We start from the raw sequence: 13,071 nt of genomic DNA, 5'->3' as shown, positions 1-13,071 counted from the left end.
TGTGTGTGTGTGTGTGTATAGAGAGACAGCCCCCCACCCCGGCCCACCGCTCCCTGCCCGCCCCGCCCCGCCTGTCACCCCCGTCCCTCGGAGCCCGCCGGACCCGGCCGGTGAACTCAACAGGCCCGGCCCGGCGCGGGTCAGCGCCGGCGCGGGGCCTGGGGCGGGAGGAGGCGGCGGGGAAGCGCAGAGAGGCTCGGCTTCATGAGCGGGGCAGGGGCGCCCTCCGCCGTCTAGGGCCACACCACCCTGAACGCGCCCGACCTCGTCTGGTCTCGGAAGCTAAGCAGGGTCGGGCCTGGTTAGTACTTGGATGGGAGACCGCCTGGGAATACCGGGTGCCTTAGGCTTCTTCTTTTTTTTTTTTTTTTGTTTTGCCTCTTGTTCTGTCCCCTCTCTGGGAGCGAGGCGGCGGCCCGGGGTGGGGGTCACCCCCACCCTCAGCGCCCGCCGCGGTGCCTGGCGCCCCAGCCCGCACCGTGGGGCCTCCTCTTGTCCCAAGCCGCGACACCGCCGTCACGCGGCAGCATGCGTGGCTTCTGGACTGTCAGGTCTCAGACCAAAGGTCTGCTCTGTGGGAACCGACACGCTGGAGGAAACCTTGAGAGTCTGAGAGGGGAGGGAGTTCCAGAAGAAGGCCAGGATGTCATTTTGAGGGAGTATGTGACCAGAACTCGTCCCGTTGCTTTTGGGGTTCTATGGGCTACACGTAGGAATCTTTGGTGGTGGCACCTGATGTTGGGGGATCCGGAGTCACACCCAGACCTGCTCCACAGGCCTCCTTTTACTTTTCTCTTCGGATTCATTATTTTTAAAAAGTGTCTCTTATCTCTATGATTGCATTTTCTTTTCTCTCTCTTTTCAAGCAGATGATGGGAGTCCAAGTATTAAGGTGACATGTGTTGCCCGTGCCCCCCTCCCCCCTGTGTTCTTATTCATTTACCTCTGATGTCGTTCCAGCGTATTGTGGGGGTACCAATGTTAAGGTCGGGTACGTTGCCCTCTCCCAGCCTCCCCCCTCGGGTCAGAGCCTCAAGTGCGCCCATGCCCCAGTCGGTGCGCACCCACCCCATTCCTAATGGAGGTGTATGCCCATCCCCTCCCCCCACCCGCCCGACACCCACCCGATGAAGGTGATTCCTCTGTGTCCACTTAGGTGTCCATCGGTTCGTACCCATTTGCTGGTGAGCGCGAGCACGTGGTGCTCGTGTGTCCATTCTTGGGCTACCTGGCTTACTGGAACGGGTTCCAGCTCTGGCCAGGAGAACCACGAGAGGTGCCCTCTCACCGCTGCTCCTCCTAGCTGAATAGCACTCCGTGGTGTCCACGCGCCACATTTCATTTACGCACTCGTGGGTCGATGGGCACTCGGGTCGCTTCCAGGTCTTTGCGATTGTGACTTGTGCCCTGACTCTAACCCTAACCCTTACCCAGCCCGTCTCCTCCTCGGCCCCTGCCTGACTGACTCCTTCCCGCCCGGCCTGTCACCTGTCACCGTCCTCTGCCCCTGCCTGACACGCTCCTCCCCGCCCGGGCCGTCACCGTCCTCGGCCCCTGCCTGACGGGGCTCCTCCGTCGCCTGGGCCTTCCAAGGGCTTGGTGTGGACGCTGGTTCCAGGACGCCCTCCCAAGAACCCGGTAGCAGGGCGGCCGCAGCGTCTCGCGCCACCCAACCGTCCGCCGGCCGGCGGCCGTCGCTAAGTGGCCTGCGGGGGACGTGCCCCCACTGTGGGGCGGGCGCCCAGCCTGGTGTCTTCTCTGAGGCCCCGTCGCTGCTTTCCCCCCCCCCCCGCAAGGGGAGAGCCGCGGAGGTGGGGACCGCCTCCTCGTGGGGACGTACACCCAGCTCTCCACGTCGGATTCCGGGGCTCTCTGTCCTGCCAGAAGGCCCAGCTGGCCTGCGGGTCCTTAGAGTGGCAAAAACATCCGAAAACTGAGATTGAGGGTCCGGTGGTTGTCTGCACTTTTGTGCTGGGCACCCCAGGGAGGCCCGGGGGCTGGCTGGACAACGCGGTCTGTTGGGCAGGGGGGGGTTTGGAGGAGCAACTGATGCCCTTTGCACTTTGGGTAGCAAGTGTCTGAGGTGTCTCTGAGCCCTGCGCCATGTCGGGGGTGGGGGGTGGGAGGTCGGGGGGGTGGAGGAGCAGGAGGAGGAGGAGGAGGAGGTGGGAAGGGCCGTGGCCTGCAGTCGTCTTCCCGGGGTGGCTTCTTCCACAGGCTGCTTGGCCTGGGCTCCCTGCACCTGGGCCTTTGGAGGACTGGCCCTGTGCTTGCCAACGCTTCCCCTGCAGGGACCCAGAGCTGGGAGGTTGCATCTCTCAGCCCTGGGTCGGGCAGAGCCCCAGCGGGCCATGCCCACAACCTCTCTCAGCACGGGTCCCCCAGAAGGCCCCTTTGGGACCAGGATTCTCTTGCGGGTGACTCTTTAAGGTCTGGCCCCTGGATGGAGGGGCACCAGGAGTAGAGGAGCAGGAAGGGGAAGGGGGTGGCCATGCGAGGGGACACTTTCAGGCCAAGTCCCAGCTTCAGCCTGATCCTCCTGGGAACCCCGGGGTGTACGTCACACCTCCTGGTTGTCCCGCTCTGAGACAAGGAGCCGGGCTTCGCATTCCCCCAGCAGCCAGTCGTGGGCTGAGGACACCTGGGGCGTTGGGAACTCCCTGGCTTCTCCTTGGCTTAACATCTGGAGCTGCTTGTGAATCGTGCCGCCACACACACCCGAGTGCAGGTGTCTTCTGCACAGACTGCGGGCCTCGCTCTTCTGAATGCCGCTAGCTCGCCACCCACCCACGGGTGAACCTGGTCAGGGTACTTTCTCTCGGGGGCAGACTCTGATCCTGGCGGGCTACCGGTGTTTCTGTTTGCTCGTTTCTTTCTTCCATTTCGGGAAAGGCTTCCTTACTGGGTGTGGAAATCTCCTATGCCTTTCCTCGCCTATTCTGTCAGCTTTAAAATTCTCTTTCAGTTGCCACCCTCACAGATGGATTAGGAAACTCTTTCCGGTGCACTCATTAGTGAAATGACCTCAATGAAGCTGGAATCCAATATCTAATCGCCGATTTTTAGCGAGTCCACACGCCAGGGTGGTCGGGGTCCAATGCAGCCCCGGCCAGGCCCAGGCCCCTTGGACTGGGCCACAGGAGGACACAGAGGAGGGTCCCGGCCCCCCCCCCCGGTCGCGTTGCCGGCAGTTCTCCAAGGGCTTGGGCGTTTTCCAGAGGTAGGAGATGGAGGGGACTGATTTCTTCAGCGCCCCACAAACCACGCCACCCCACCCATGGGACACATCCCTAGAGAGAGAGAGAGACGCCCCTACACTCGCTCCCCTCCCCCATGCGCTGTGCCCCAGCCCGGGCCCGGGGGAATAGGCGGCAGCCCACCCACAGGGTGGGGGGCCCAGCTGAAAGGGGTTGTCGGGGAGGGCGGCCCCTGCCTGGGGTCAAAGGGCGGGCGATCCGCGCGTGCGCAATCGGCGGCGGCGGCGGCGGCGGGGGCGGCCACGAGCTGGGGGTGGGGGGCGGGTAGGTGAAGGAGGCCAGGCGAGGAGAGGAAGGGGGCTGGAAGGTCTCCACCTTGGCGAGTCCAGCCGTGGAGGCGCATCTTGTGTGAGTGTGAGTGTGTGTGTGTGTGTGTGTGTGTATAGAGAGACAGCCCCCCACCCCGGCCCACCGCTCCCTGCCCGCCCCGCCCCGCCCCGCCTGTCACCCCCGTCCCTCGGAGCCCGCCGGACCCGGCCGGTGAACTCAACAGGCCCGGCCCGGCGCGGGTCAGCGCCGGCGCGGGGCCTGGGGCGGGAGGAGGCGGCGGGGAAGCGCAGAGAGGCTCGGCTTCTTGAGCGGGGCAGGGGCGCCCTCCGCCGTCTAGGGCCACACCACCCTGAACGCGCCCGACCTCGTCTGGTCTCGGAAGCTAAGCAGGGTCGGGCCTGGTTAGTACTTGGATGGGAGACCGCCTGGGAATACCGGGTGCCTTAGGCTTCTTCTTCTTTTTTTTTTTTTGTTTTGCCTCTTGTTCTGTCCCCTCTCTGGGAGCGAGGCGGCGGCCCGGGGTGGGGGTCACCCCCACCCTCAGCGCCCGCCGCGGTGCCTGGCGCCCCAGCCCGCACCGTGGGGCCTCCACTTGTCCCAAGCCGCGACACCGCCGTCACGCGGCAGCATGCGTGGCTTCTGGACTGTCAGGTCTCAGACCAAAGGTCTGCTCTGTGGGAACCGACACGCTGGAGGAAACCTTGAGAGTCTGAGAGGGGAGGGAGTTCCAGAAGAAGGCCAGGATGTCATTTTGAGGGAGTATGTGACCAGAACTCGTCCCGTTGCTTTTGGGGTTCTATGGGCTACACGTAGGAATCTTTGGTGGTGGCACCTGATGTTGGGGGATCCGGAGTCACACCCAGACCTGCTCCACAGGCCTCCTTTTACTTTTCTCTTCGGATTCATTATTTTTAAAAAGTGTCTCTTATCTCTATGATTGCATTTTCTTTTCTCTCTCTTTTCAAGCAGATGATGGGAGTCCAAGTATTAAGGTGACATGTGTTGCCCGTGCCCCCCTCCCCCCTGTGTTCTTATTCATTTACCTCTGATGTCGTTCCAGCGTATTGTGGGGGTACCAATGTTAAGGTCGGGTACGTTGCCCTCTCCCAGCCTCCCCCCTCGGGTCAGAGCCTCAAGTGCGCCCATGCCCCAGTCGGTGCGCACCCACCCCATTCCTAATGGAGGTGTATGCCCATCCCCTCCCCCCACCCGCCCGACACCCACCCGATGAAGGTGATTCCTCTGTGTCCACTTAGGTGTCCATCGGTTCGTACCCATTTGCTGGTGAGCGCGAGCACGTGGTGCTCGTGTGTCCATTCTTGGGCTACCTGGCTTACTGGAACGGGTTCCAGCTCTGGCCAGGAGAACCACGAGAGGTGCCCTCTCACCGCTGCTCCTCCTAGCTGAATAGCACTCCGTGGTGTCCACGCGCCACATTTCATTTACGCACTCGTGGGTCGATGGGCACTCGGGTCGCTTCCAGGTCTTTGCGATTGTGACTTGTGCCCTGACTCTAACCCTAACCCTTACCCAGCCCGTCTCCTCCTCGGCCCCTGCCTGACTGACTCCTTCCCGCCCGGCCTGTCACCTGTCACCGTCCTCTGCCCCTGCCTGACACGCTCCTCCCCGCCCGGGCCGTCACCGTCCTCGGCCCCTGCCTGACGGGGCTCCTCCGTCGCCTGGGCCTTCCAAGGGCTTGGTGTGGACGCTGGTTCCAGGACGCCCTCCCAAGAACCCGGTAGCAGGGCGGCCGCAGCGTCTCGCGCCACCCAACCGTCCGCCGGCCGGCGGCCGTCGCTAAGTGGCCTGCGGGGGACGTGCCCCCACTGTGGGGCGGGCGCCCAGCCTGGTGTCTTCTCTGAGGCCCCGTGGCTGCTTTCCCCCCCCCCCGCAAGGGGAGAGCCGCGGAGGTGGGGACCGCCTCCTCGTGGGGACGTACACCCAGCTCTCCACGTCGGATTCCGGGGCTCTCTGTCCTGCCAGAAGGCCCAGCTGGCCTGCGGGTCCTTAGAGTGGCAAAAACATCCGAAAACTGAGATTGAGGGTCCGGTGGTTGTCTGCACTTTTGTGCTGGGCACCCCAGGGAGGCCCGGGGGCTGGCTGGACAACGCGGTCTGTTGGGCAGGGGGGGGTTTGGAGGAGCAACTGATGCCCTTTGCACTTTGGGTAGCAAGTGTCTGAGGTGTCTCTGAGCCCTGCGCCATGTCGGGGGTGGGGGGTGGGAGGTCGGGGGGGTGGAGGAGCAGGAGGAGGAGGAGGAGGAGGTGGGAAGGGCCGTGGCCTGCAGTCGTCTTCCCGGGGTGGCTTCTTCCACAGGCTGCTTGGCCTGGGCTCCCTGCACCTGGGCCTTTGGAGGACTGGCCCTGTGCTTGCCAACGCTTCCCCTGCAGGGACCCAGAGCTGGGAGGTTGCATCTCTCAGCCCTGGGTCGGGCAGAGCCCCAGCGGGCCATGCCCACAACCTCTCTCAGCACGGGTCCCCCAGAAGGCCCCTTTGGGACCAGGATTCTCTTGCGGGTGACTCTTTAAGGTCTGGCCCCTGGATGGAGGGGCACCAGGAGTAGAGGAGCAGGAAGGGGAAGGGGGTGGCCATGCGAGGGGACACTTTCAGGCCAAGTCCCAGCTTCAGCCTGATCCTCCTGGGAACCCCGGGGTGTACGTCACACCTCCTGGTTGTCCCGCTCTGAGACAAGGAGCCGGGCTTCGCATTCCCCCAGCAGCCAGTCGTGGGCTGAGGACACCTGGGGCGTTGGGAACTCCCTGGCTTCTCCTTGGCTTAACATCTGGAGCTGCTTGTGAATCGTGCCGCCACACACACCCGAGTGCAGGTGTCTTCTGCACAGACTGCGGGCCTCGCTCTTCTGAATGCCGCTAGCTCGCCACCCACCCACGGGTGAACCTGGTCAGGGTACTTTCTCTCGGGGGCAGACTCTGATCCTGGCGGGCTACCGGTGTTTCTGTTTGCTCGTTTCTTTCTTCCATTTCGGGAAAGGCTTCCTTACTGGGTGTGGAAATCTCCTATGCCTTTCCTCGCCTATTCTGTCAGCTTTAAAATTCTCTTTCAGTTGCCACCCTCACAGATGGATTAGGAAACTCTTTCCGGTGCACTCATTAGTGAAATGACCTCAATGAAGCTGGAATCCAATATCTAATCGCCGATTTTTAGCGAGTCCACACGCCAGGGTGGTCGGGGTCCAATGCAGCCCCGGCCAGGCCCAGGCCCCTTGGACTGGGCCACAGGAGGACACAGAGGAGGGTCCCGGCCCCCCCCGGTCGCGTTGCCGGCAGTTCTCCAAGGGCTTGGGCGTTTTCCAGAGGTAGGAGATGGAGGGGACTGATTTCTTCAGCGCCCCACAAACCACGCCACCCCACCCATGGGACACATCCCTAGAGAGAGAGAGAGACGCCCCATACACTCGCTCCCCTCCCCCATGCGCTGTGCCCCAGCCCGGGCCCGGGGGAATAGGCGGCAGCCCACCCACAGGGTGGGGGGCCCAGCTGAAAGGGGTTGTCAGGGAGGGCGGCCCCTGCCTGGGGTCAAAGGGCGGGCGATCCGCGCGTGCGCAATCGGCGGCGGCGGCGGCGGCGGCGGCGGCGGCGGGGGCGGCCACGAGCTGGGGGTGGGGGGCGGGTAGGTGAAGGAGGCCAGGCGAGGAGAGGAAGGGGGCTGGAAGGTCTCCACCTTGGCGAGTCCAGCCGTGGAGGCGCATCTTGTGTGAGTGTGAGTGTGTGTGTGTGTGTGTGTGTGTATAGAGAGACAGCCCCCCACCCCGGCCCACCGCTCCCTGCCCGCCCCGCCCCGCCCCGCCTGTCACCCCCGTCCCTCGGAGCCCGCCGGACCCGGCCGGTGAACTCAACAGGCCCGGCCCGGCGCGGGTCAGCGCCGGCGCGGGGCCTGGGGCGGGAGGAGGCGGCGGGGAAGCGCAGAGAGGCTCGGCTTCTTGAGCGGGGCAGGGGCGCCCTCCGCCGTCTAGGGCCACACCACCCTGAACGCGCCCGACCTCGTCTGGTCTCGGAAGCTAAGCAGGGTCGGGCCTGGTTAGTACTTGGATGGGAGACCGCCTGGGAATACCGGGTGCCTTAGGCTTCTTCTTCTTTTTTTTTTTTTGTTTTGCCTCTTGTTCTGTCCCCTCTCTGGGAGCGAGGCGGCGGCCCGGGGTGGGGGTCACCCCCACCCTCAGCGCCCGCCGCGGTGCCTGGCGCCCCAGCCCGCACCGTGGGGCCTCCACTTGTCCCAAGCCGCGACACCGCCGTCACGCGGCAGCATGCGTGGCTTCTGGACTGTCAGGTCTCAGACCAAAGGTCTGCTCTGTGGGAACCGACACGCTGGAGGAAACCTTGAGAGTCTGAGAGGGGAGGGAGTTCCAGAAGAAGGCCAGGATGTCATTTTGAGGGAGTATGTGACCAGAACTCGTCCCGTTGCTTTTGGGGTTCTATGGGCTACACGTAGGAATCTTTGGTGGTGGCACCTGATGTTGGGGGATCCGGAGTCACACCCAGACCTGCTCCACAGGCCTCCTTTTACTTTTCTCTTCGGATTCATTATTTTTAAAAAGTGTCTCTTATCTCTATGATTGCATTTTCTTTTCTCTCTCTTTTCAAGCAGATGATGGGAGTCCAAGTATTAAGGTGACATGTGTTGCCCGTGCCCCCCTCCCCCCTGTGTTCTTATTCATTTACCTCTGATGTCGTTCCAGCGTATTGTGGGGGTACCAATGTTAAGGTCGGGTACGTTGCCCTCTCCCAGCCTCCCCCCTCGGGTCAGAGCCTCAAGTGCGCCCATGCCCCAGTCGGTGCGCACCCACCCCATTCCTAATGGAGGTGTATGCCCATCCCCTCCCCCCACCCGCCCGACACCCACCCGATGAAGGTGATTCCTCTGTGTCCACTTAGGTGTCCATCGGTTCGTACCCATTTGCTGGTGAGCGCGAGCACGTGGTGCTCGTGTGTCCATTCTTGGGCTACCTGGCTTACTGGAACGGGTTCCAGCTCTGGCCAGGAGAACCACGAGAGGTGCCCTCTCACCGCTGCTCCTCCTAGCTGAATAGCACTCCGTGGTGTCCACGCGCCACATTTCATTTACGCACTCGTGGGTCGATGGGCACTCGGGTCGCTTCCAGGTCTTTGCGATTGTGACTTGTGCCCTGACTCTAACCCTAACCCTTACCCAGCCCGTCTCCTCCTCGGCCCCTGCCTGACTGACTCCTTCCCGCCCGGCCTGTCACCTGTCACCGTCCTCTGCCCCTGCCTGACACGCTCCTCCCCGCCCGGGCCGTCACCGTCCTCGGCCCCTGCCTGACGGGGCTCCTCCGTCGCCTGGGCCTTCCAAGGGCTTGGTGTGGACGCTGGTTCCAGGACGCCCTCCCAAGAACCCGGTAGCAGGGCGGCCGCAGCGTCTCGCGCCACCCAACCGTCCGCCGGCCGGCGGCCGTCGCTAAGTGGCCTGCGGGGGACGTGCCCCCACTGTGGGGCGGGCGCCCAGCCTGGTGTCTTCTCTGAGGCCCCGTGGCTGCTTTCCCCCCCCCCCCGCAAGGGGAGAGCCGCGGAGGTGGGGACCGCCTCCTCGTGGGGACGTACACCCAGCTCTCCACGTCGGATTCCGGGGCTCTCTGTCCTGCCAGAAGGCCCAGCTGGCCTGCGGGTCCTTAGAGTGGCAAAAACATCCGAAAACTGAGATTGAGGGTCCGGTGGTTGTCTGCACTTTTGTGCTGGGCACCCCAGGGAGGCCCGGGGGCTGGCTGGACAACGCGGTCTGTTGGGCAGGGGGGGGTTTGGAGGAGCAACTGATGCCCTTTGCACTTTGGGTAGCAAGTGTCTGAGGTGTCTCTGAGCCCTGCGCCATGTCGGGGGTGGGGGGTGGGAGGTCGGGGGGGTGGAGGAGCAGGAGGAGGAGGAGGAGGAGGTGGGAAGGGCCGTGGCCTGCAGTCGTCTTCCCGGGGTGGCTTCTTCCACAGGCTGCTTGGCCTGGGCTCCCTGCACCTGGGCCTTTGGAGGACTGGCCCTGTGCTTGCCAACGCTTCCCCTGCAGGGACCCAGAGCTGGGAGGTTGCATCTCTCAGCCCTGGGTCGGGCAGAGCCCCAGCGGGCCATGCCCACAACCTCTCTCAGCACGGGTCCCCCAGAAGGCCCCTTTGGGACCAGGATTCTCTTGCGGGTGACTCTTTAAGGTCTGGCCCCTGGATGGAGGGGCACCAGGAGTAGAGGAGCAGGAAGGGGAAGGGGGTGGCCATGCGAGGGGACACTTTCAGGCCAAGTCCCAGCTTCAGCCTGATCCTCCTGGGAACCCCGGGGTGTACGTCACACCTCCTGGTTGTCCCGCTCTGAGACAAGGAGCCGGGCTTCGCATTCCCCCAGCAGCCAGTCGTGGGCTGAGGACACCTGGGGCGTTGGGAACTCCCTGGCTTCTCCTTGGCTTAACATCTGGAGCTGCTTGTGAATCGTGCCGCCACACACACCCGAGTGCAGGTGTCTTCTGCACAGACTGCGGGCCTCGCTCTTCTGAATGCCGCTAGCTCGCCACCCACCCACGGGTGAACCTGGTCAGGGTACTTTCTCTCGGGGGCAGACTCTGATCCTGGCGGGCTACCGGTGTTTCTGTTTGCTCGTTTCTTTCTTCCATTTCGGGAAAGGCTTCCTTACTGGGTGTGGAAATCTCCTATGCCTTTCCTCGCCTATTCTGTCAGCTTTAAAATTCTCTTTCAGTTGCCACCCTCACAGATGGATTAGGAAACTCTTTCCGGTGCACTCATTAGTGAAATGACCTCAATGAAGCTGGAATCCAATATCTAATCGCCGATTTTTAGCGAGTCCACACGCCAGGGTGGTCGGGGTCCAATGCAGCCCCGGCCAGGCCCAGGCCCCTTGGACTGGGCCACAGGAGGACACAGAGGAGGGTCCCGGCCCCCCCGGTCGCGTTGCCGGCAGTTCTCCAAGGGCTTGGGCGTTTTCCAGAGGTAGGAGATGGAGGGGACTGATTTCTTCAGCGCCCCACAAACCACGCCACCCCACCCATGGGACACATCCCTAGAGAGAGAGAGAGACGCCCCTACACTCGCTCCCCTCCCCCATGCGCTGTGCCCCAGCCCGGGCCCGGGGGAATAGGCGGCAGCCCACCCACAGGGTGGGGGGCCCAGCTGAAAGGGGTTGTCAGGGAGGGCGGCCCCTGCCTGGGGTCAAAGGGCGGGCGATCCGCGCGTGCGCAATCGGCGGCGGCGGCGGCGGCGGCGGGGGCGGCCACGAGCTGGGGGTGGGGGGCGGGTAGGTGAAGGAGGCCAGGCGAGGAGAGGAAGGGGGCTGGAAGGTCTCCACCTTGGCGAGTCCAGCCGTGGAGGCGCATCTTGTGTGAGTGTGAGTGTGTGTGTGTGTGTGTGTGTGTGTGTGTATAGAGAGACAGCCCCCCACCCCGGCCCACCGCTCCCTGCCCGCCCCGCCCCGCCTGTCACCCCCGTCCCTCGGAGCCCGCCGGACCCGGCCGGTGAACTCAACAGGCCCGGCCCGGCGCGGGTCAGCGCCGGCGCGGGGCCTGGGGCGGGAGGAGGCGCCGGGGAAGCGCAGAGAGGCTCGGCTTCATGAGCGGGGCAGGGGCGCCCTCCGCCGTCTAGGGCCACACCACCCTGAACGCGCCCGACCTCGTCTGGTCTCGGAAGCTAAGCAGGGTCGGGCCTGGTTAGTACTTGGATGGGAGACCGCCTGGGAATACCGGGTGCCTTAGGCTTCTTCTTTTTTTTTTTTTTTTGTTTTGCCTCTTGTTCTGTCCCCTCTCTGGGAGCGAGGCGGCGGCCCGGGGTGGGGGTCACCCCCACCCTCAGCGCCCGCCGCGGTGCCTGGCGCCCCAGCCCGCACCGTGGGGCCTCCTCTTGTCCCAAGCCGCGACACCGCCGTCACGCGGCAGCATGCGTGGCTTCTGGACTGTCAGGTCTCAGACCAAAGGTCTGCTCTGTGGGAACCGACACGCTGGAGGAAACCTTGAGAGTCTGAGAGGGGAGGGAGTTCCAGAAGAAGGCCAGGATGTCATTTTGAGGGAGTATGTGACCAGAACTCGTCCCGTTGCTTTTGGGGTTCTATGGGCTACACGTAGGAATCTTTGGTGGTGGCACCTGATGTTGGGGGATCCGGAGTCACACCCAGACCTGCTCCACAGGCCTCCTTTTACTTTTCTCTTCGGATTCATTATTTTTAAAAAGTGTCTCTTATCTCTATGATTGCATTTTCTTTTCTCTCTCTTTTCAAGCAGATGATGGGAGTCCAAGTATTAAGGTGACATGTGTTGCCCGTGCCCCCCTCCCCCCTGTGTTCTTATTCATTTACCTCTGATGTCGTTCCAGCGTATTGTGGGGGTACCAATGTTAAGGTCGGGTACGTTGCCCTCTCCCAGCCTCCCCCCTCGGGTCAGAGCCTCAAGTGCGCCCATGCCCCAGTCGGTGCGCACCCACCCCATTCCTAATGGAGGTGTATGCCCATCCCCTCCCCCCACCCGCCCGACACCCACCCGATGAAGGTGATTCCTCTGTGTCCACTTAGGTGTCCATCGGTTCGTACCCATTTGCTGGTGAGCGCGAGCACGTGGTGCTCGTGTGTCCATTCTTGGGCTACCTGGCTTACTGGAACGGGTTCCAGCTCTGGCCAGGAGAACCACGAGAGGTGCCCTCTCACCGCTGCTCCTCCTAGCTGAATAGCACTCCGTGGTGTCCACGCGCCACATTTCATTTACGCACTCGTGGGTCGATGGGCACTCGGGTCGCTTCCAGGTCTTTGCGATTGTGACTTGTGCCCTGACTCTAACCCTAACCCTTACCCAGCCCGTCTCCTCCTCGGCCCCTGCCTGACTGACTCCTTCCCGCCCGGCCTGTCACCTGTCACCGTCCTCTGCCCCTGCCTGACACGCTCCTCCCCGCCCGGGCCGTCACCGTCCTCGGCCCCTGCCTGACGGGGCTCCTCCGTCGCCTGGGCCTTCCAAGGGCTTGGTGTGGACGCTGGTTCCAGGACGCCCTCCCAAGAACCCGGTAGCAGGGCGGCCGCAGCGTCTCGCGCCACCCAACCGTCCGCCGGCCGGCGGCCGTCGCTAAGTGGCCTGCGGGGGACGTGCCCCCACTGTGGGGCGGGCGCCCAGCCTGGTGTCTTCTCTGAGGCCCCGTGGCTGCTTTCCCCCCCCCCCGCAAGGGGAGAGCCGCGGAGGTGGGGACCGCCTCCTCGTGGGGACGTACACCCAGCTCTCCACGTCGGATTCCGGGGCTCTCTGTCCTGCCAGAAGGCCCAGCTGGCCTGCGGGTCCTTAGAGTGGCAAAAACATCCGAAAACTGAGATTGAGGGTCCGGTGGTTGTCTGCACTTTTGTGCTGGGCACCCCAGGGAGGCCCGGGGGCTGGCTGGACAACGCGGTCTGTTGGGCAGGGGGGGGTTTGGAGGAGCAACTGATGCCCTTTGCACTTTGGGTAGCAAGTGTCTGAGGTGTCTCTGAGCCCTGCGCCATGTCGGGGGTGGGGGGTGGGAGGTCGGGGGGGTGGAGGAGCAGGAGGAGGAGGAGGAGGAGGTGGGAAGGGCCGTGGC

The 13,071-nt window shown here is 63.7% G+C and overlaps 4 non-coding genes across 4 annotated transcripts; all 4 read left to right on the top strand.

Moving 5' to 3' along the window:
- Positions 1 to 231: 231 nt before the first annotated feature.
- On the top strand, positions 232 to 350 carry LOC142866721 (5S ribosomal RNA). Its single transcript, XR_012916551.1, has one exon. It is a non-coding gene; the product is annotated as a 5S ribosomal RNA (ribosomal RNA).
- A 3,508-nt stretch (positions 351 to 3,858) lies between these two features.
- Positions 3,859 to 3,977, top strand: LOC142866967 (5S ribosomal RNA). The gene has a single exon (XR_012916700.1). It is a non-coding gene; the product is annotated as a 5S ribosomal RNA (ribosomal RNA).
- Positions 3,978 to 7,494: 3,517 nt separating this feature from the next.
- Positions 7,495 to 7,613, top strand: LOC142866966 (5S ribosomal RNA). Its single transcript, XR_012916699.1, has one exon. It is a non-coding gene; the product is annotated as a 5S ribosomal RNA (ribosomal RNA).
- A 3,508-nt stretch (positions 7,614 to 11,121) lies between these two features.
- Positions 11,122 to 11,240, top strand: LOC142866965 (5S ribosomal RNA). The gene has a single exon (XR_012916698.1). It is a non-coding gene; the product is annotated as a 5S ribosomal RNA (ribosomal RNA).
- The last annotated feature ends 1,831 nt before the right edge of the window (positions 11,241 to 13,071 follow it).

Source organism: Microcebus murinus, unplaced genomic scaffold (genome assembly GCF_040939455.1).
Source record: "Microcebus murinus isolate Inina unplaced genomic scaffold, M.murinus_Inina_mat1.0 scaf007_hap2_Mmur4.0, whole genome shotgun sequence".
In the NCBI taxonomy this organism is placed as follows: domain Eukaryota; kingdom Metazoa; phylum Chordata; class Mammalia; order Primates; family Cheirogaleidae; genus Microcebus; species Microcebus murinus.
Note: the sequence above shows the minus strand (reverse complement) of the source record. Positions and strands in the feature narration are given on the sequence as shown.